Consider the following 18972-nt stretch of genomic DNA (forward strand, 5'->3'; position numbering starts at 1 on the left):
AGCATTAAAAAAAGCCATTTCTTTTTTGACCCCAATAGGGAAAGAACACAGTTTCTCCAACTCCATAGCATGTGAGCTGCTATCAGTGTGGCATGCATCCATGTACATTCAATGTATACTAGGTATATGCTTGCTAGATTCAGATAACCTGTATTAAGCACTTATCAACTCACTACTCTTTTAAAAAACTTTACCCAAGTTCAGCGGTTCTCAACCTGTGGGTCGCAACCCCTTTGGGGGTCGAAAGACCCTTTCACAGGGGTTGCGTAAGACCATCGGAAAACACATATAATTACATATTGTTTTTGTGACTAATCACTATGCTTTAATTATGTTCAGTTTGTAACAATGAAAATACATCCTGCATATCAGATATTTACATTACGATTCATAACAGTAGCAAAATTACATTTATGAAGTAGCAACGAAAATAATTTTATGGTTGGGGGTCACCACAACATGAGGAACTGTATTAAAGGGTCGCAGCATTAGGAAGGTTGAGAACCACTGCCCTAGTAGATTCAAAGTTGTCCCCCTAGTCTAAAAGCTCCTCTGTTAGCCTAGGATCTGGGCATCCTCCACTGTGCTGGCAGTGTCTGGCATTGAGCAGATGCTGTAAATTGGTGCTGGGCTGAGCTGAACTGAACTGAATGTTAAAACTGTAGGTAGGTGGCAGTATGGTTCAACCCCCTACTTTAAATGCAGCCAATCTGGAATTTTACACCCACCTCTCTGGTCTGGGAACAAGTTTCTAATCTGTAAAACGGGAAACTTATAGATGCTTACAGTTATTGTGAAGAGTAAATAAAAACGATCTGTGTACTTAGTACAGGTCTTGGTGCATTTTCTCTCAATAAATGATAGTTTTATCACATAAGAGCACTGACCAAATTCTACCTAACAATTACTATGATAGTTGAGGAGAGCCAAGGGCTCTTTAAAGGAAGCTGAATAAAGCCAACATCCTACCAACTAAAAAGTTACTGACAAGTTCATCGTAGATTTCAAAAGATTATTTTCTGATATTCTAGAAGGATGAGGTGGTCAACTTTTGTGGGGCGGGGGGCGGCACAGGTTGAAATTGTTACTTCTTTTATTAGCTGTACCTCCATTAGACCCTGCCTGAAACCCCTAGTTAGTATATTTTGCAAGGGAGAATTGTCGAATTTTGATGACTGGAATAAAATTGGGTTAAAATGCTCATATACTATGGCAGTGACCAAACCCTTATCAAACACTGTTACGTTGGCTGATGTCAGTGCTAGCTAGTACTTCTGGAGGACACAAATGCATGCTGCTTGCACTCAAGTGGAGTTCAAGTTCTAAACGGCTTTCAGAAGAGGAGAGATGTTGGTCCTTCAAGAATTGTAGTGAGAAGAATCCAACGGAACTTCAGTCTGAAGCCATTTCCCTTATAAAAGGAGGGGTTCCTAAAGGCGTGGCTACGTGGGGTCAGGAGGAGCCCCACGGGGCTGGCTCACCGAGGATTCACTCATCCCACCCCTAAGCTGTACTGTGCAGCTCGGGGCTGGTGCCTGGAGGGACACTGCCTTAGGTAACTGGTGCACTGAAGAAGCAGGCCCGCCTTCTCAAGACAGTCCCTAGCTGGCATCCGCGAGCTGGCTCTTCCAGGCGCCACAGCCTGCAATGTCTCTGCACTTGGAGTTTTCCGTCCGGCCGGCGGTGGGCGCGCGCCACACGAGGCCCGAGACACTGCCGCGTGCGCAGCCGGTCGGCCCCGCGGAGCCCTGGGGTCCCGCGGCCTTGGCGCTTGCACACTCCCAGCTCCATGCCCACAGCCTGTAGAAGTTGTTGCGGCCTGTGTGCGCGGGGTCAGGGTCGGCCCACCCTCGCCAGCACTGCCAGCACCGCAGCCCCCGGCGGCCTGGCCACACGCCGGGTCCCCACAGCGGAGGGGGATGGGGAGGGAGGAGAGACAAGGAGTTGGAGACAGACACAGCCTCGGGGAGCACAGTTACAGCAGGAGACAGACGGCGGCAGGGGCAGGAGGCGGGAGACTTCCCCCTAAGGCGACGGGAGGCGGGACAGATCCCTCTGCGGCTGTAGCGCTGTCTCCCTTCTACTCCTGCCCGGAGGCTGCCGGCCGGGCTGGGGCGGGACAGGCAGGCGAGTGCGGCTAGCCCTGCCCGCTCCGCGCGCCACCGTGGCCAGCCAGGGATCCCCTGTGAGCCGGGGAGGAGCCGCCGCTGCCGCCTCCGCCAGACAAGCTGCGAGTCACTGGGAAAGTGAAAGGGGGGGGGGCGAGAAACGCGGGGGAGGCCCAGTGTAAGGTCCCAGCCCTTACAGAGATCTGGGGTGCTGAGATCCCCGCTGCGGCGGCCCTGCACCCTGCGCCCCACCCCAGCGGCCGGCAGGGCCTGGTGGCCCCGTGAGCCGCACTGCGGGCGGTCCCCAGTCTCCTATCCGGAGGAGCAGCCGCAGGTGAGTGGGGACTTGAGGTGGCGGCTGTGGTAATGCGTGTGGCCCAAGTTCGGCACCACGCTGAGGACCAGGGCGGGGGCGGGGCGCAGGGTGGTAGGGGCGTGGGGGACTGGACGCTGAGGGAACTGGACGTTCGTGAGCCCCCCCCGCTTCGGCGAGCGCCTTAAGAGACGAGTGCGAGAGGTCTGTGAGAGAGTGTCTCCAGTGGGCACCATGGGTGGGAGTGCCTCCGGTGGAGAGCAACTCCGCCGCCTTTGCGGGTGTGGTTTGATGGAGGTACACTGCCGGCCCCCGCCCCGTTTTCTCTTTCCCGGTGCCCCGAAGTGGGTTGTCCTGCGTTTGAGGAACTTAATTCTGCACCACCAGGCGGCCGGGGTGAACGTGGGGGTGGTTGCTCAAACTGAGGTCTTCGCTCCCTTGGGCTCTTCAGTCAGGTTACTGGGGGTCAGAGGGAGTCGGGAAGATTGTGCAGGACCTTGACGGGGAGTGCGCGGAAAGGAAAGGGGGCGGAAGCAGGCAGTGCTGTAGCCTGGCGTCCCGCAGCCCCCCACCCGCTGAAAACCTTAGGATCTGTCTCACCCGGCGTCTGCCCGGGTTCCCCGCGTGTTGACGTCGATCGCGGGGCGCCCGGAGCTCCCTGCATTGGCTGGGAAGTCGATTGTCTCGGGCGGCGGCTGTTACACTTAGGCTGGGTCTCCGAGCTCTGGAGAAAGCAAGCGTGTGTTGAATTTCTCTTTGACCCTCACAGTGGAATAAACAGGAAGCGACGATCACCCAGCCCGGGTCCCACGCTTGCCTTTGTTGTGGGTTCAGCCAGCGTACCGGTGAGGAGGCTTCCTCGGGACCCTCGCCTGTTGGGCCGCCCTTGGGTGGGGTTGGGAGCGCGCCCTGTAAGTACGCTGCTGGAAGACAGTGGGGTCTGTTCAGGGTAATTTGCTACAAGGGCATTTGCTTGTTTTTAAACTTTTTTTTTTTTTTTAATTGGAAAATCTCTGCCAATGAGGCAGAGATTTTTGAGGAGGACGACATGGACTTTTGGTGGGTGTGTGGCACCTGGAGAAGGCACATGGGCCAGTGCCCAGTTTCAGGGGTTTGCTATAGGGCACCGCGTTGCTCCGTCAGGACTAAGAAACTTCTTTAAAGCAAGTAGGGCTTCCTTGCTCCTCCTACCCAGGCATAGGAATGATTGATGCGTGGCAATGCCCACAAAAACTAGCTTGATTTTTATTTTTCTTAGTCTTTTAATTAGCTAGAATTGGATAATTTTGATTTGCTTCTTTTCTCTTCCTCTGTTCCCCATCTATTTCCTTCTCTTTCTTATTATTTTGGCAACTTGTCCCTGGACCCTTTCACTTAAGAGTTCAGTGCTGCTTTCAATGTCAATTACCGTTTTGATATTTATTGATGACCTGCTGTGTGCAGGGCATTGTGGCATGTGAAGTGAGATAAGCTGTACAGAGTGTTGATTTAGAGAACTACTGTTAATAGGTTTGTTGCAGTGGAGGTGGGTAGAGATGGTGAACAGCCTTAGTTCTTAAAAATATATGGGCTTTGGCTGTCATGGAGGTTGGTGCTTTACCTAGGGACTTGGGCTGGGAAATGACCCTTTAAAATGGCCCTTTCCTCTTGTTTGGCTAGCAAAGAAAGGTATTCTACTGTTTGTATCTTCTCTGGAGCTTCAGGACTGAGTACTGAATTATGGGAAAAATTCTATAGAGTCTGCACTGAGAAGCTGCCATTGCATCAAGTCATGTTCTGTATTTTGCATATGAGTATTAGTCTTTTCTACTATTTATATTGACTTTATTGTCATCAGTACATCATCTGCATTTGTACTCTGCAGAATTCTCTTGGAACATATTCTTTATGTTCAGTAAAGGGTCGTAATGTCAAATTTGAGTCGTTACAACTGACAAATGAGTAGATCAGAATATTATCCATGTACATTTATTGAATTATAATACTTGGTTTCCTATCAACCCTTGAATGTTATTTGATGGTCCTTGCAAAGCAGGGGGTAAATTCTTCATGATCTTTGGAAGCTTAATTCTTTTGAGAGCTTCACGTTACTATTGACATTTGAACACACTATTAAGAATTAGGTGCTAGACTGTAAATGTCAGTAAGGGATTACTTGTTGTAGTGGAGTTGTAGCTACATCTAGCCCTTGTTTTAAAATGCTCCTGTGATTTTCTAACATTCTGCTATTGCCCTTGGAAGAATTTTCCCTCATTTACCACAGTTCTATGATGGAGAAGACTATCCCAGTAGGATTTTGGGCCTGTCTTTTGAATTCTCTTAGGGGCTTGGTTTGCATGACCACAATCCAGCAGAGGAAACCAGCCAGTGCCAACTTTTATTAAGGGATTTTGTGCCAATTTGTTGCATTCAAAATCCACCCTCCTGAATATATATACATATATAGACAAATATTTATTTCCCCCCAACTGCTGACAGTGTTCTAAGAACAGTATTTTTGTCTAGTGCACTGAAAGCAAGGACCCATCTGCAGAGGTGTTTACAATTTGGGACTGTGCTGTGTGGTCTTGCTTGACTTAGCAGCCTAGCAGAGCAGCCTAGCAGAGCAGCCTTGCAGCTAATAGGACACTTTTTTATCTGGGCCTTTGGAGGGGCAACTCCCAGCCAGACAGAGGAATATAGAGAGTGAGAACGACTTTTGCTCTCTGAAGGTAGTTTCTGGCCTGCTGTCAAATAGAGACTACTAAGCTCTGTCTCAATCCTTTTGCACTCGCCCAGCATGCAGTCAGTCCAGCATTTAGTCACCCTATGGTCCGGGCCCTAGGTGATTGCTCTGTGTCACCATGTAAGATCCAAGCACTCTCAGGACTCAGGGCAGGGACGCTTGCAACTGTGACTGGTTAGACCTTTCTGGTAGCCCTCGCCATGTTTCTTCTCATCTTTCTTCTGAATCGAGGCTTATGGAGTCTCTACGATGTGTCTGTCCTTTCTGGATGGGAATTAATAGAGAAGAAAGAAAACTCAGGGAGCTATACTTGTGAAAGATCATTACATGTTAACCTGGAAAATTTTTAGAAATATTTAATATACTTTTCTTAGACACATGGCTATTAAATATGAACTCAGTGGCAAAATAGCTACGTGATCCCAAATTGCCCTTTCCTCGCTTCTTTCTCCTCCTCCCTTCCTTCTTCCATCCCTTCCTTCCTTTTTTTTTAGGTCTCAGAAAACTCACTTGGAAGCCATTATTATCTGATGTCAAAGTGACTTTCTGCCTACGTGGGATTTGTTAGTCTAGAATTATACCTTGACCTATATTATGAGCGTGCATGGAAGGTGAATCTTAAGTTTTAAAATAGGAATGTAAAGCTTCTGTTTACTATTTAAACATTTAGGCCACACGACCTACGTCTTTTTAGGGAGATTTTTTTTTTGTGGTATTATTTGCTTCATTGTTAAACAGCTAAAGGAAACAGCCAAGTGCCTGTACTTTTAATTGCTGTAGAAATATTGGGTTTATATTTCCAATTAATAATTGTTTTTTTTTTTCTATCATAGGAGGACTTGAAAATAATGTCTGTGTTGTCTCATATCTATGTGATTTAAGTATCGGTTGCTTTTCTTTGAATTCCCACTAAAAATGGTATTTTGGCCTTTTCAGCTGTTTTTTTGTGAGGACTTTTCTTTCCATCAAGCTTGTTTTCCAGATAGGTCTTGGAAATTACGAAGAACATAGCTATAATTTCTCCCTTGATTGGCAGCTGAGAGCTTTCCTGGGCAAAAATAAGGCTACACAGTGCCAAATGGTTGACTTTTCTAGAATAAAAACTCTAAAGGGTATGCAAAAAGTCCTCTGGTTAATATATTGGCATTCCCAGAACCCACTAAAACTCCGGCAGCCTGCCAGACACCACTTAATGAGGATGCAGAATGTCTGGCTTAGATCCCCATGAGCAGAAGGGGGTGGGGAGCTGATGTCCACACCCTTTATTAATTTTTAATGACTGTACTTTTGTTTTTCAGATTTTGCTCTGTACCCCCCTCACAATTGACCCCACCACAGCCCCTCCCCCATCCATTTATTTACTCATTTGTTTGGCATTGGAAAAATGTTGAGACTTTGAAGGTTAAGAATCCTGCTGAGGGATCATTTCTGTTTGCCTGGGTTCTTTAGTTATTGGCTTTCTTTCTTTTCCTTCCTTTTTTTTTTTTTTCACCAAGAGGAAGAAAGGAACCGAAAAGGAGATAGCTTTTTAAAAATGGTGCTTTATTGTGTGCTGGAGAAGAGAAGCATTTATGAAACTTTAAGTTTGTCAGAGAGTTTATGTGACAGTGCAAGTTGGTGCTTGCCAAGCTCCAGACAGATTGCTAATGTTACATGACAGGGATAAATAAATTACCGCTGTCTGCAACACGCTGCACTGCACATGCACTCTGCAGCCTGTGGGCGGCGGTGCGCACCCAGGGAGCCTGTTTTCCGTGCAGCTGCAGGGAAGACCTCTGCCTAACGCCTACAGTTCTGTTACAGGGTTTGGAAGCAAAAAGGGTATGTGTCTCTCGCTTTTGTATTTGGCAGTTCAGGGCAGCAGAATCCACGTAGCAGCTCTGTGTCCTTAGTTTTGCTGCTGATTTTGTCCCCTTTGCTTTGCCCCTCCCCCTTCTCAGACCCTGCCTTCTTCCTCATCAGGGGACCTGGCACCTAGTCTTCCTCTCAGGGACCTGCTCCAAGAAACTAAACTTTGTTCTTATATGGACCTGCTCAGGCCCTAAGATTTCTCAGAGCCAAGTTTCAAGCTGTTTATGGTTGCATTCTTTCTGCAGGTGCAGACACTGAGAGCAAATTGTCTGAGATAAGTGTGGTACTGCCTTGGGAGGGGGCTGTGTGGCACTCCTTGGGCATAATGTACTTTCATCTCTGGTAATTTGGATGGTCAGCTGGCAGAGTGACAGGTGTAATGAACTTAATGGTCTTGCTCTAGTTGTTAGCGGACACACTGCTCATATTACAAAGCTACCTCCTAAATTGGGCCCCTGCCAAATGACTTGCTCTTCTCTTTGCAGACAGGATGTAGGGCCTGGACTACTCCAGTGACCTTAAGATCAGGAACCGGGTGGGTGTGAGCAACATCTGTGTGCCTTCATCCACATGATGCCTAAATGGATCTAGAATTCCTTTTCAAAGTAAGATTGTTTTATCCAGTTTTCAAAAGTGATCTATTCCATCCACCCTTGGCCAGCCATACTTTCACGAGAGGCGTGGCAAGGACCTTCTATATAAGTGTATGGACTCCTTGCTTCTGGGGTTTGCAGAAAGGCCATCCCTTTTTGGTTCCTGTGCAGGGCCACATTTTCCAGAAATGGGCTGGTTCCCTGGCTTCTGGTGGAGGCACGGCCAGGGATTATTTTCATTGTTGGTGGTCTCACAAGCTGGGGAGGGAATTTCCGTAGTAAAATCTCACTGCTTCTGGAAGGCAGCTTGCATCTAGGCTGCTTTCAGAAGGGCTCCTGGATCTTTGGCTGGCCCCCCTCCATCAGGGCACTTGGTCAGAGAATACTAGCAGTGGTTCCAAACACTTGCATGTCACTGACTATGTGCCAGGCTGTTCTTGGGGCTGCACGAGTATTAACTGATTTTAATCCTCACAGTAGCCTTATGACTTAGGTACTGTACCACTCCCAGTTTGTTGGAAGGCAATAGGAAGCCCTAAAATTGCCCAAAGTCACACCTCTTGTAAGTAAAGGGTAGAGTCTGACCTCGCTCAGGGAGTCTCTGGGATCTGGGCTTTGGCTCTGAAGTTGCCTGAGGTTAGAAGTTCTTCCTCAGGGACCAACTGGGTGGAGGGGGACAGTGCCTTTTCTCTCCTTGTTCTCACATAATTCTCAGTGAGTCTTATCCAGCCAGGAAGCTCCTGTCTTCCTGCATTGGCTGTGGCTCTGATTTATACTCCCCTTACTTTCCTTCCCCATTCTTATTCCTAACTTCTGCTTTCTGTGCCTATTATGCCTGTGGCAGAAGCCTCAGTTTCGATCATTGGACCTTGGTGACTTTGTTTTGCCACACTGAGCCTCCAGTTCCTTGAAAGAAAGGTAGTATTCTGTAGTGTTCCTTGCAAACCACTTCTGTTAGTCTTTTCTGGGTGTCAGAGCATCAGGATCTGTTTTCTGATTGGTCAATCCAGCCTATGGCTCTGTGGGTGAGTTTGGAATGGATGAGGCCCTCCACAGTTGTCTGTTTACTCAGAAGGATCTGGCTTGTCCCAGTACTTAGAAACTACCATTTTTGTTTCCCTTTGCTTCTCACATTTGGAAAGAAAATGACAAAATAATCATCTTTAAAAGTCTGTTTTGCCCCATGGGAGGCATAGATAAATCAACCACACATATCAACATGTACTTCTTATGAAATATTATTGTCCATCTTGGAACCTAAGTGTTTGAGATTATGGAACCTAGAGTGAGTTCCTAGGAAATGCAAATTTATTTGGGTCTTGCAGGACAGCTTTTCAGTTCTTTGCAGATCTTCCTGTGGCAGTAGGGCTGGAACCAGGTAGAACCTCTCATAGCCTCTGAGTTTCTCCAGGTGTCTGGGATGGTGCTGTCCTTTGTATAAATATCTATTACTGAGACTTTATCACATTTGAGCCTTACGGTCCCCTGGGATGAAGTTGGACTGGTGCTCTCGTCTTTGTGGTTGAGGTGAGGCAGGCCTCTGGAAGTTCCTTTTCTGGTCTGTGCTCTGTCCTCCCCATCTCCACAGCACTGAGCATCCACATTTTTTATGTGGCATGCCCCAGACTGCATCTTAGTTGTCAGCTCCCAAGGTAAAGTCTTTCTTGGATTGGCCACTCCCATACCTACTGTAGAGCAAATGTGAATACAACCAGTCAGGGACAGATGTTGGGGCCCCTGTGCATGCTGCTAGTCCAGTGCTTTGCATTCTCTACCAAACCTGACTTCATTCCATGGAGTCTTTCAGGCCTGGTTGAACCCAGTGTCACCAGTCCTGTCTCTGAAATCCTTTTGTCCCTGGTTACATACTTATTGAAGACAATTAAGAAAATATGAAACAAAGAGGAAAATAAAATGACCGAAATTACCTATGGTTTACTACCTTTAGAGATAACTTCTGTTAACAGTTTAGTAGGTTCTTTCCAGGTGTATTTATTGATTAATTATAACATCATGTAAAGAAGTTACATACTTTTTAAAAATTTGGCATTTTGTCATAAAAATTTTTTTCATGTAATTTAAATGTTCTCTAAAAATGTCACTTCTGATGATTATAATATCTTACTCTATAGTAATATTGTTATTTTCAGAAACCTGTTTTGGGACGTTGAAGCTGTTACCAGGTTTTTCTATTATAAATAATACTACATTGAACTTTTGATGATATCCTTTGGACATATTCCTAAGAGGGAAGTTGGTAGGTCTAAGAACATTTAGCAGTTTCTCCAAAAGTACTACCAGATTCCTTTTTAGAAATAATGGATATCTGGTTAAGATGGAGGCATAGGTAGACATGCTGCATTTCCCTCCACAACTAAGAAGGAATTGCAACTACCTCAAAACTGAAAAAACAACCAGGAGTACCAGAAAATCAAAATACATGGAAGTCCAAGAAACAAAAAAATAAAGAAGAAATACTCAGCTAGAAAGGCAGGAGAGGTGGAGCCAGGAATAGAAGACACTATATGGTGACTGTGGTGGGGCAGTGGCTATGGCTGGCAGCGGAAAGCGCACTTATACATTTTAAAAATAGGGAGGGAAACCTGGGGAGCGATCCCAGACCAGACCACACAGCTCATCATTCCAGCACCAGGGAAAATAAAGCCACATCGCTTCTAACTGTGAAAACCGGTGGGGGTTGGAGTGGGGGAAGAAACTGCTGGTCTCTCAGCAGAGTCCACTTAGAGGGCCCCCACAGTCCTAGAAAGTCTGCAAACCCACCCACTCTGGGAAGCATCACCAAGCAACAGCAAGAGGGGTGCCAGTCACATACGGGAAGTGCAAGAGGTGTCTGGAAAAGGGGCAAATGTTGAGCAAGCAGTGTTGTTCCCTGTCAGACCCATCCCCAACATATAGCGCCACAGAGTGGTGAAATGGATTGCCCCCTACTGATGAATACCTAAGGCTCTGCCCCTTACAATATAACAGGCATGATAGCTCTACCTAAGATGCAGAGGCAAACACAAGAGGCTGTGAAGTTGAGGAGTCAGAGAAGTATGGGCCAAAAGAGGGAGCAGATCAAGGTTCCAGTGGGAGAACTGGGTGACGAGGAGATAGCCAACCTAACAGATGCAGAGTTCAAAACACTGGTGTTAATGATGCTCACAGAATTGAAAGACAAGATTAAGTATGACAAAGACATAAGGGAAGAAATGAAGGCTATGCTAAGTGAAACGAAGGAAAATTCACACAAAACCAGTAGTGAAGGAAAGGAAGCTGGCGTTCAAATCAATGATTTGGAACATAAGGAAGAAATAGCCAGTACATAAGGAGGAAACAAGAATTAAAACAAAAAACAAAAAACGAGAAGTGGCTTAGAAACAAACCTCTGGGATAACTTTAAATGTGCCAACATTTGAGTCATAGGATGCTAAAGGAGAAGAGGAAGAGCAAGAAATAGAAAACTTACGTGAAAAAATGATGAAAGAAAACTTCCCTCATTTGTCAAAGGAAATAGACATACAAGTACAGGAAGCACAGAGAGTCCCAAACAAGCTAGACCCAAAGAGGACCACACCAAGATACATCATAATTAAAATGCTAAAGGTTAAAGGTAAAGTGAGAATCTTAAAAGCAGCAAGAGAAAGAAGAGAGTTACCTACAAAGGGGTGCCTATAGATTTTTAGCTGATTTCTCAATAGAAACTTTGCAGGCAAGAACAGACTGGCAAGAAGTATTCAAAGTGATGAAAAACAAAGAACCTACAACCAAGACTACTCTATCCAGCAAAACTATCATTTAGAATAGAAGGACATATGAAGTGCTTCCCAGACAAGGCAGAGATAAAGGAGTTCATCATCACCAAGCCATTATTACATAAAATGCTAAAGGGACTTATTTAAGAAAAAGAAGATCTAAACTGTGAACATTAGAATGACAACAAACTCACAACTATCAAGAACACAATCTAAAAAATAAAAACAGAAGCAAACTAAGCAAACAACCAGAATAGGAACAGAATCATAGGTATGGGGATCATTGGGAGGGGTGGAATGGAGGGAAACGGGGAAATGGTGCAAGAATTAAGAAACATAATTGGTAGGTACAAAATAGACAGGGAAATGTTAAGTATAATATAGTAAAGGATGAAGCCAAAGAACATATATGCACGACCTGTGGACATGAACTGAGGGGGGTGTGACTGCTGGATTGAAAAGGCGTACTGGGTGGTGGGGAGCAAAGGGAGAAGAAATTGGGACAATTGTAACAGCATAATCAATAAAATATACTTTAAAAATGGCACCCTTTATACTATAGATATGAAGATGACTGCACCCTCGCCAGTGCTGATTATTATGAAAACAAGCCTTTGCAAATTTGGCAGTAAAATGCTATGATTAAATTTTCCTTTCAATTTTTTTTTTTTAATTTAAATCATCTGGGTCACAGGTGAAAAGAGTTTTGTTCTTTGCTAGATCTTTTTTATGGGCAAATGCAGTAATGTTATAGTAGATGATCTCATCAGGAGGGATAAGACCTCTTTGGTATTTTAAATTTAAATTAAATTCTTTTCAGGTAGGTTAAGGACAAAACAGTCTAATGATGTATTTGTAAATACACTTATAGGATTTTATGGCCAAGGACTGCACCAGGTATTTTCCCACCATCCTAACCCTTCCTCATAGGGGTGTCTTGGACTCATGATGGAGGAATGAGGGCTAGGAGAAGGAGTGGATTCAGCAACCAGCCACTTAAAAAGCTGTGTGACATCTTATTCATTCACTTATCGCCATTTTGAATGTCCACTTTTTGAAATTAGACTTTTCCCTAGCCTTGTACCCAAGGATGGTGACATGAAATTCATTCTCCTATTGTTTCACTAGAAGGTTGGTTGATGTTCAGCCCTTAATGTTGGTGCCATCTGCTGCCTTTACTTTACTCTTAATCCTCTACAAATTTGGCAGAGTTTTCTGGTTCCAGCCAAGGCCCGAGCCCTTTCAGGGTCACATGCAGTTATTAACAGTGTCTGGCCTCCTAAGCTAGTTGCTTCTGAAGCTTGAGAGAAAAGAAAGCTCTCTAGTAGGTTGCCATTATCTAAAGGTATGTTAGTTTTGTGTTCTTCACAGGCAGCCTTTTCAGTTGAAAGGTTGGAATTGGTTGGAGGGGAGTCCATTTACAATGCTGGTTGGAAGGAGCAAGACATAACACCCCCATCTTTGGGGCTAGTCCTGATTAGCTTGTTCTATTCACATGCAGCTTCATGCATCCATTTGTTCAGCAGGTGTGGGTGTTATGAGGTGCGTGCTGGGAGTGTGCACCATCCGTGCTATGGCCTGGTGAGCAGTGTGCATGGTCTCTGGGGCCCTGTTCTCTCCTCTGTGCTCAGGTGAGTGAGTCCCTGAACTCGAAGCACAGATGGTGGGGAGCTCTGCTTGGGCAGTTGTCCCTTGGCCCACATCTCTCCCCTCCTGATTATACAGTCTACCACACACTGAATTCCAGGTGCAAACCCACCTTCTCCATGGCTGGTGGTGCCAAGGGTGCCAAGGACTTGAGATGGAGTGTGCAGAGGATCAACAGTGGGTGGGAGGGCCAGCTGGTGGCCATGCAGGTGGTCTGACTAGCAGAGGTTGGGCAGTATTTTCATGGGAGCAGCCTGTGCAGGGTCCCTTGCTGGACTGGATAGGAGGTTCCCAAGGGAGTTACATGCTAATGATGTTATCAAATAGGTTTCTGGAACATTGCTCAGTGCACTTCGGGTGATTGAGAAATATACCTTGTGTCCTTTCCCCCTGTTTACTGTTGGCTGGTGTATGTAACACTGACAGACTGATGTTTAATTTGATTTTTCTGAATTTGGCTTGCTCCTTCAGTAGAATGATAAAATAAATGGCAAAATGCTTTTCTAGTAGGGAAAGAGGGCCTTTTTGGACATAATGTGTGCATAATTTCAAGGGTAGTGGTAATGTTTGCAGTTGAATGACCTGATTGAACATTTGTTTCTCTGCTACTTCGACTATTAAGATAAGTATTGTATCCTTACAGAACTGAATTTTTTATTCTATTGTTGCTTAAATATAAGATTAAAAATCTTTTACTTCTAAACTAGAGATCCTGGGATTAAAATTTTTTTCCTCTGAAGAGTAATGTAAAAATAATAAACAGATATTGTGTACATACAGTTATAAGTACATAATTATGTAGTAGATGTAGTGCAGAGAAATCGTGATATTTGTTTTCTGATAAATAAAGTTGGATACTAAATGGAGTGGAAGCATTTGTTATTTAAGGGAACTCTTACTGCACTACTTTGTAATGTGAATCCTTACTATTTTACTACTATAACCTGGTTTATATATTTGATTTAAAAAATCTGGGCACATTTATATGCCTAAGAGAATGGCTCCCATTCTGGGATCTACCATGGAGCAGGCTGTCTCCACTGAACCCACCTGAGGAGGCCTCAGGCCTGAGAGGCAGCCACTTGCAGCAAGTTGCTGTCCACAGAGTGTGTGGAAGGATCTGAGCAGATGTGTTGTCTCCTGGGTTTGAGGAAGGTTTTGCCATAAGGCACCCCCCACCCCCCCGCCCCCGCCACTCCTGGTTTTGTCTTCTGGATTGTTGTCCAGCCATGCCCCTGGGAGGCTGTTTGACTTTCGAAGGTCAGTTTGCCATTCTCTAAAACAACTATTTGTCCACCTCTGAAGTTTTGAAGAGGATTAAATAAGATAATATGTATGCACACCAGCTGGGAGAGGTACAGTGAACTGTCATAGTGAATACTCAATAAATTACAGCTCTTTTTAAGTCAAGTAAGTATTTGTGAAGCGCTGCCCATCTTTGTGGTATAGAGACACAACTTCTGCTCTGTGGAAACTTGGGGACTCAAAGAGAAGATAAACTGTGTACAGGAAGCAGCCATAAAATAAGAGCAGGCAGTTTATAATCAAGTCTCTGGCTAAGAGTTGGGAAACACTATTTAAACTATTAGTCAGGAAAGGCTTTGTACATGGAGAATACGGCCCACTGGACCTAAAGGGTGGTGAGCTCTGAAGGCTTCTCTCGTTCCTTCCCTTCCCTTTTCCTCTGCTCTACATTCTTATGGAGCACTGATGTCCAAACAACTGGCTCTGTCTGCCCATAATTGCTGCCCAGGGTGATGGCCTCATTGGGGAGGTCTAAAGGGCTGGGGAGCTGGGTGACTTCCTGGTCTACTCTGGTCATCAAGAGAGACTTCAGGGAAAGATTTGCCAGGTGGACAAGCAGGGAGAGTGTTCTTTGTTGGTGACTTCCAGATTGCTGTGTGCACTGAGGTTTAGAAGGCAAATTCTAGAGCTTTAAACTTTTGTGTATAATGTGTACACGGCACCATTACTGTAATATATGTATGTAATTTATAAATACATAAATATACACAACCCATGTATGTGTGCTCACACTTTTTGCTCACAGGAATATATGCTTAAAAAAATTGGGGGACCACTGGTGGGCAGTGGGGATACGTGTTCAGAACAGGGGTGAGAGAGAGCAGCCCTAATGGTGAGGAGGAAGCTGATTATTTTGTAGATCTAAGGCAGTGGTTCTCAACCTGTGGTCGCGACCCCTTTGGGGGTCAAACAACCCTTTCACAGGGGTTGCCTAAGACCATTGGAAAACACATATATAATTACATATAGTTTTTGTGATTAATCACTATCCTTTAGTTATGGTTGGGGGTCACCACAACATGAGGAACTGTATTAAAGGGTCGCAGCATTAAGACGTTTGAGAACTACTAGTCTAAGGGATGCATATAGTTCCTGAAATTTAGAACTTTTAACTGCTCTCACCCCGGGGATGAGCACGGTGAAGAAAATCCTGAATTATTTGTTAGTGTTTAAATGCCACCAACCCAAAATCCATGTACTGTATTTTGCCACTTTGCTGCCCTGACTTTCTCAGGCTCCTTTTACCAAGTTCCCAGGCTTTTGGGGCCTGGCTAGGGTGAATTCTGACACGGTGTGGGAGGGATTTGTTGCTCTGGTTTAGGTAATATGAAATGGTAACAGGATTGCTTTATTGACCCAGAGAAAAAACTGTCAAGAAGTTGAGATTATTTAATCATGCTGTGAGCAGGGGCACAGTTTTAGGAGTCACACCCATCTATAAGAATGGCGAAGTTTAATTAATATGTTGAGGGGGGCTCTGGGGGCTACAGAGATAAGTAGAGGCTGGTTCTTCTGCCTTCACAGCCAGCGTTTTGAGTGTCAGACACACATCTGTGATAGTCCCTGAGGCAGCATGCAGGTGGGGTTGGAGGGAGCTCAGTGCCCAATATGGTGTTGGAGGAAGGGGGCTCTCACTGGGAAGGGCGAGAGGGTTCAGGACAGGATTTGTGAAAAAAATGGCATTTGACAAGTGTGTTGGATGATAGTGGGCAAAGATGAAGGGGAGGGCTTGCTGAAAGGGTGTGAATAAAGGTGCAGGGAATGCAGATATGTGTTTGGTGAACATCAGCATATAGGAGGCACTGTCATGGTTAGAGCTGAATAAATGTTAGCTGTTGTTATCATGATTATTATTGTTGTTATTATTATTTTCCATCATGGCCTCGGATTAGGGTGGGCAAGACTCGTTCTGCTGTGGAGTGTTTCCTCCCATCTTTGCTGAAAACCAAATTAACAGCCCGTGACTTTGAAGAAAAACAAGCCCTATCGGGGCACCTACTTTCTATTTTCCCATATTATTGCACCGAGACTCTGTCTTTACCACAGTTCTTTAATAGTCAATATTTGTTCACATTTCACAAAATGCTTAAATTTCATACTCCATGAAGTTCACCCCAGGAAGCTAGATTTATCACTTTCACATGGTCATAATAATGCCTTCTATTTTTAAAACAATCGTAACTTTTTGAGGTTCTTCTCAAACAACAGCTAACTAATGAAATATACACAGAAGTATAATTGATGAATTTAGTCCTTAATCTTTTCTAATGTGGCTATTAGCTGAGTGCGAAATTCAGATTAATATGCAAAACCTAATTGGAAAGATACTCCATTGTCCATGTAAAATCGCAGGATATTTTCTGAAGGTTGCTGGGAGCAAGACTTTGCATCTTGTTGGCTGGCCAGGCAACCAGTTGACATAATTTTGGGAGTAGGATAAAACACTAAAAATCAAGTACAGCCAAACCGCGTAGTCCTTTTCCAGGTGGATTGTGCAGAATGGAGATATCAATGAAGTAAAGTATGAGGGCTGGCTGGGATGGATGCAGGAGCCTGCTTTTATCTCTTTTTTTACTATTAAAGGTGGGTTTGCTGATGAGCTCTATTAAGAAAATCATTGTAGATTTGGCAAAGTTAGAGTATTCCCTGTTATAACGGTTGGTGGGTGCTCCAGTGCACCCTCCGCCTGCCTGCTGTGGGCCCTGTGTACTTGGGGGCTGTGTTCTTTTTTTCTAAAGCTGGTTTTGGCTTCTGTAGTGGTATCAGTTTGCTCAGCTGTGAGTTCAAGTTACTGTGAGTTCTGTGTCTCCCCTTATAGCATAATGGTTTCATTCCTAGTGGGATTATATAGTACCGCCCTGTGGTCTCAGTCCCTGGTGGATTTCTGGACATCTTGCCAGTTGCCCTCCCCTCCCTCTGCCCCAGCTTTTCTTTTTTTTTTTTTTTTTTTTTTTTTTTTAATGTTTTTTATTGATTATATTGTTACAACAGTTCCAATTTTCTCCCCCTTGTTCCCCTCCCCCCAGCACCCCCCTCCCCCAGCGATCCCCCCCAACTCCATACCCCTGGTTCGTAAAAATTAACTATCCCTCCCTCTCAGATATTAAGACCCTTTGTAATCTTGTAAAGGACAATGGGCGAAGGTCTCAAGCTCCTCTAGCTGCTTCAAGCTGGACATGGTCGTCGTCCTACCTACCCTTGGGTCCAGAAATCCCTAATAACAGTGGGGGTGTGGAGGGGAGGGTGGCCTTCCCACATGGGGAAGGATTGTGCAGACTCCAGGTCAGTTGGCTGTCTCCGGACAACGGCGTGCTTGGTTTAGCAGGCTGGCATCCTTGTTGTGTTCTGGGGGCAACAGATTTGGCAAAAAGGGTTAAAAAGCATCATTCAATCCATAACTACTAGGTGGCAAAAGGCAGGGATTAATTTTTCAATGTTCCACATTAGGAGAAAAAAAAAAAAAAAAAAAAAAAAAAGGGCTTCTTTGGAGGAAGGTGTGCTAGGCACATCTCTCCTGTCCAAAACCCTTTTGCCCATTTTATTTAGTTTGGGCTGAGGGAAATAGTTTATGTTTCCCCCCTCTCAGACCTCTGGGCCCTTTCTGTCCAAGCCATTAGGATAGAAAAGAGAATTCAGTTTTAAAGTGAAGCCCACAGACCACCCCATTCTTCACCAACTCAGCCATTTAGTTCAGCCAAACTGTTGAGTCTCCGGAGGCAGCGCTGCAGAGAGGATTAAGTGAGGCTTATGCGTACAGACAATCACTCAGGTAATGTGGTCATAGGCTTATGCCCTTTGAAAACAGAAAACACATGTTAATTTATGTAACATAACCAACAAAAAAGTCTCTAAATCTGTAAGACTGTCTTATTGGGAAGACATCCAGTTGCAAGGCACTTGACATTCTACTTGCCTGCAACTTGAATCTCTTTGGTGATATCACAGATATGGTTTAATTTTCAAGTGAAACCATTTTTTAAATGAGAAGAAACTTTTAAGACGGTTAGCTGCCCTACTTTACAGTCTGCCACTGATCATTGTGATTTTCCTTGAATACTGATTTTTCTCCCTAAGATTACTCTCCTTGTCTTTAAAGGGACTACATTAAGTCCATTTTTAATTTATCCTGTTCATTTGCATAAGCATAACAAGAGCAGCAAATGATCACTTATGATCTTTAGTTCTGTTTTGCTGGAACTTACCCAAGGAACATTTAGGGTGGCCCTCAGTCTGCTCTTCAGGGCACAGAAGCTGGGCCACATACCTGGCATTCATCCTTGCCTGTACACACCTGTCCTTTCCAAGTCTTTCTGGTTTTCCATTGTGCCTTAAGGTCCCTTCTAGCCATCTTTCAGGGAAACAACCTTCGTTCCTTCCCTGGAGAGATTGCTGTGGACCGCACAACCAACCATGGCAGCAGGCCTTTTATTTCGCGGGCTTTTATTACCTTTGAAAGTCATTCCCAGTTCCTTAGGGCTTTTTGGTAACAACATGAGCCCAAGCATGTCTCCTTTAGGCTTGACATTCCAGTCAAAGGCTTGTTCAGAAAAAGGAACCTCTATTAACAACTGGTCTTATTAGGTCCATGCAAAGAAACTTAAGTCATTACTTACTTGTTTAGAATGCCAAACTCTGGAGAGATCAAATAGGGAGAAAAATATACAACGTGAAGGAA

The 18972-nt window shown here is 44.8% G+C and overlaps 1 protein-coding gene across 5 annotated transcripts in view; it reads left to right on the plus strand.

The window, feature by feature from the left end:
- Positions 1-2256: 2256 nt before the first annotated feature.
- LDLRAD4 (low density lipoprotein receptor class A domain containing 4) overlaps positions 2257-18972 on the plus strand; it is a 564232-nt gene continuing 547516 nt past the window's right edge. For 4 of the 5 annotated variants that reach the window (XM_090285860.1, XM_090285864.1, XM_090285861.1 and 1 more), the window contains exon 1: positions 2257-2442. The gene's annotated coding sequence lies outside the window, so the exon portion shown is untranslated. Of the gene's footprint in view, positions 2443-3134; positions 3267-18972 lie in introns of those variants that run through there. The other variant, XM_090285862.1, reaches the window with a different exon arrangement.

The sequence above is a fragment of the Furipterus horrens genome, unplaced genomic scaffold (assembly GCF_987537825.1).
Source record: "Furipterus horrens unplaced genomic scaffold, mFurHor1.1.pri manual_scaffold_8, whole genome shotgun sequence".
NCBI lineage: Eukaryota > Metazoa > Chordata > Mammalia > Chiroptera > Furipteridae > Furipterus > Furipterus horrens.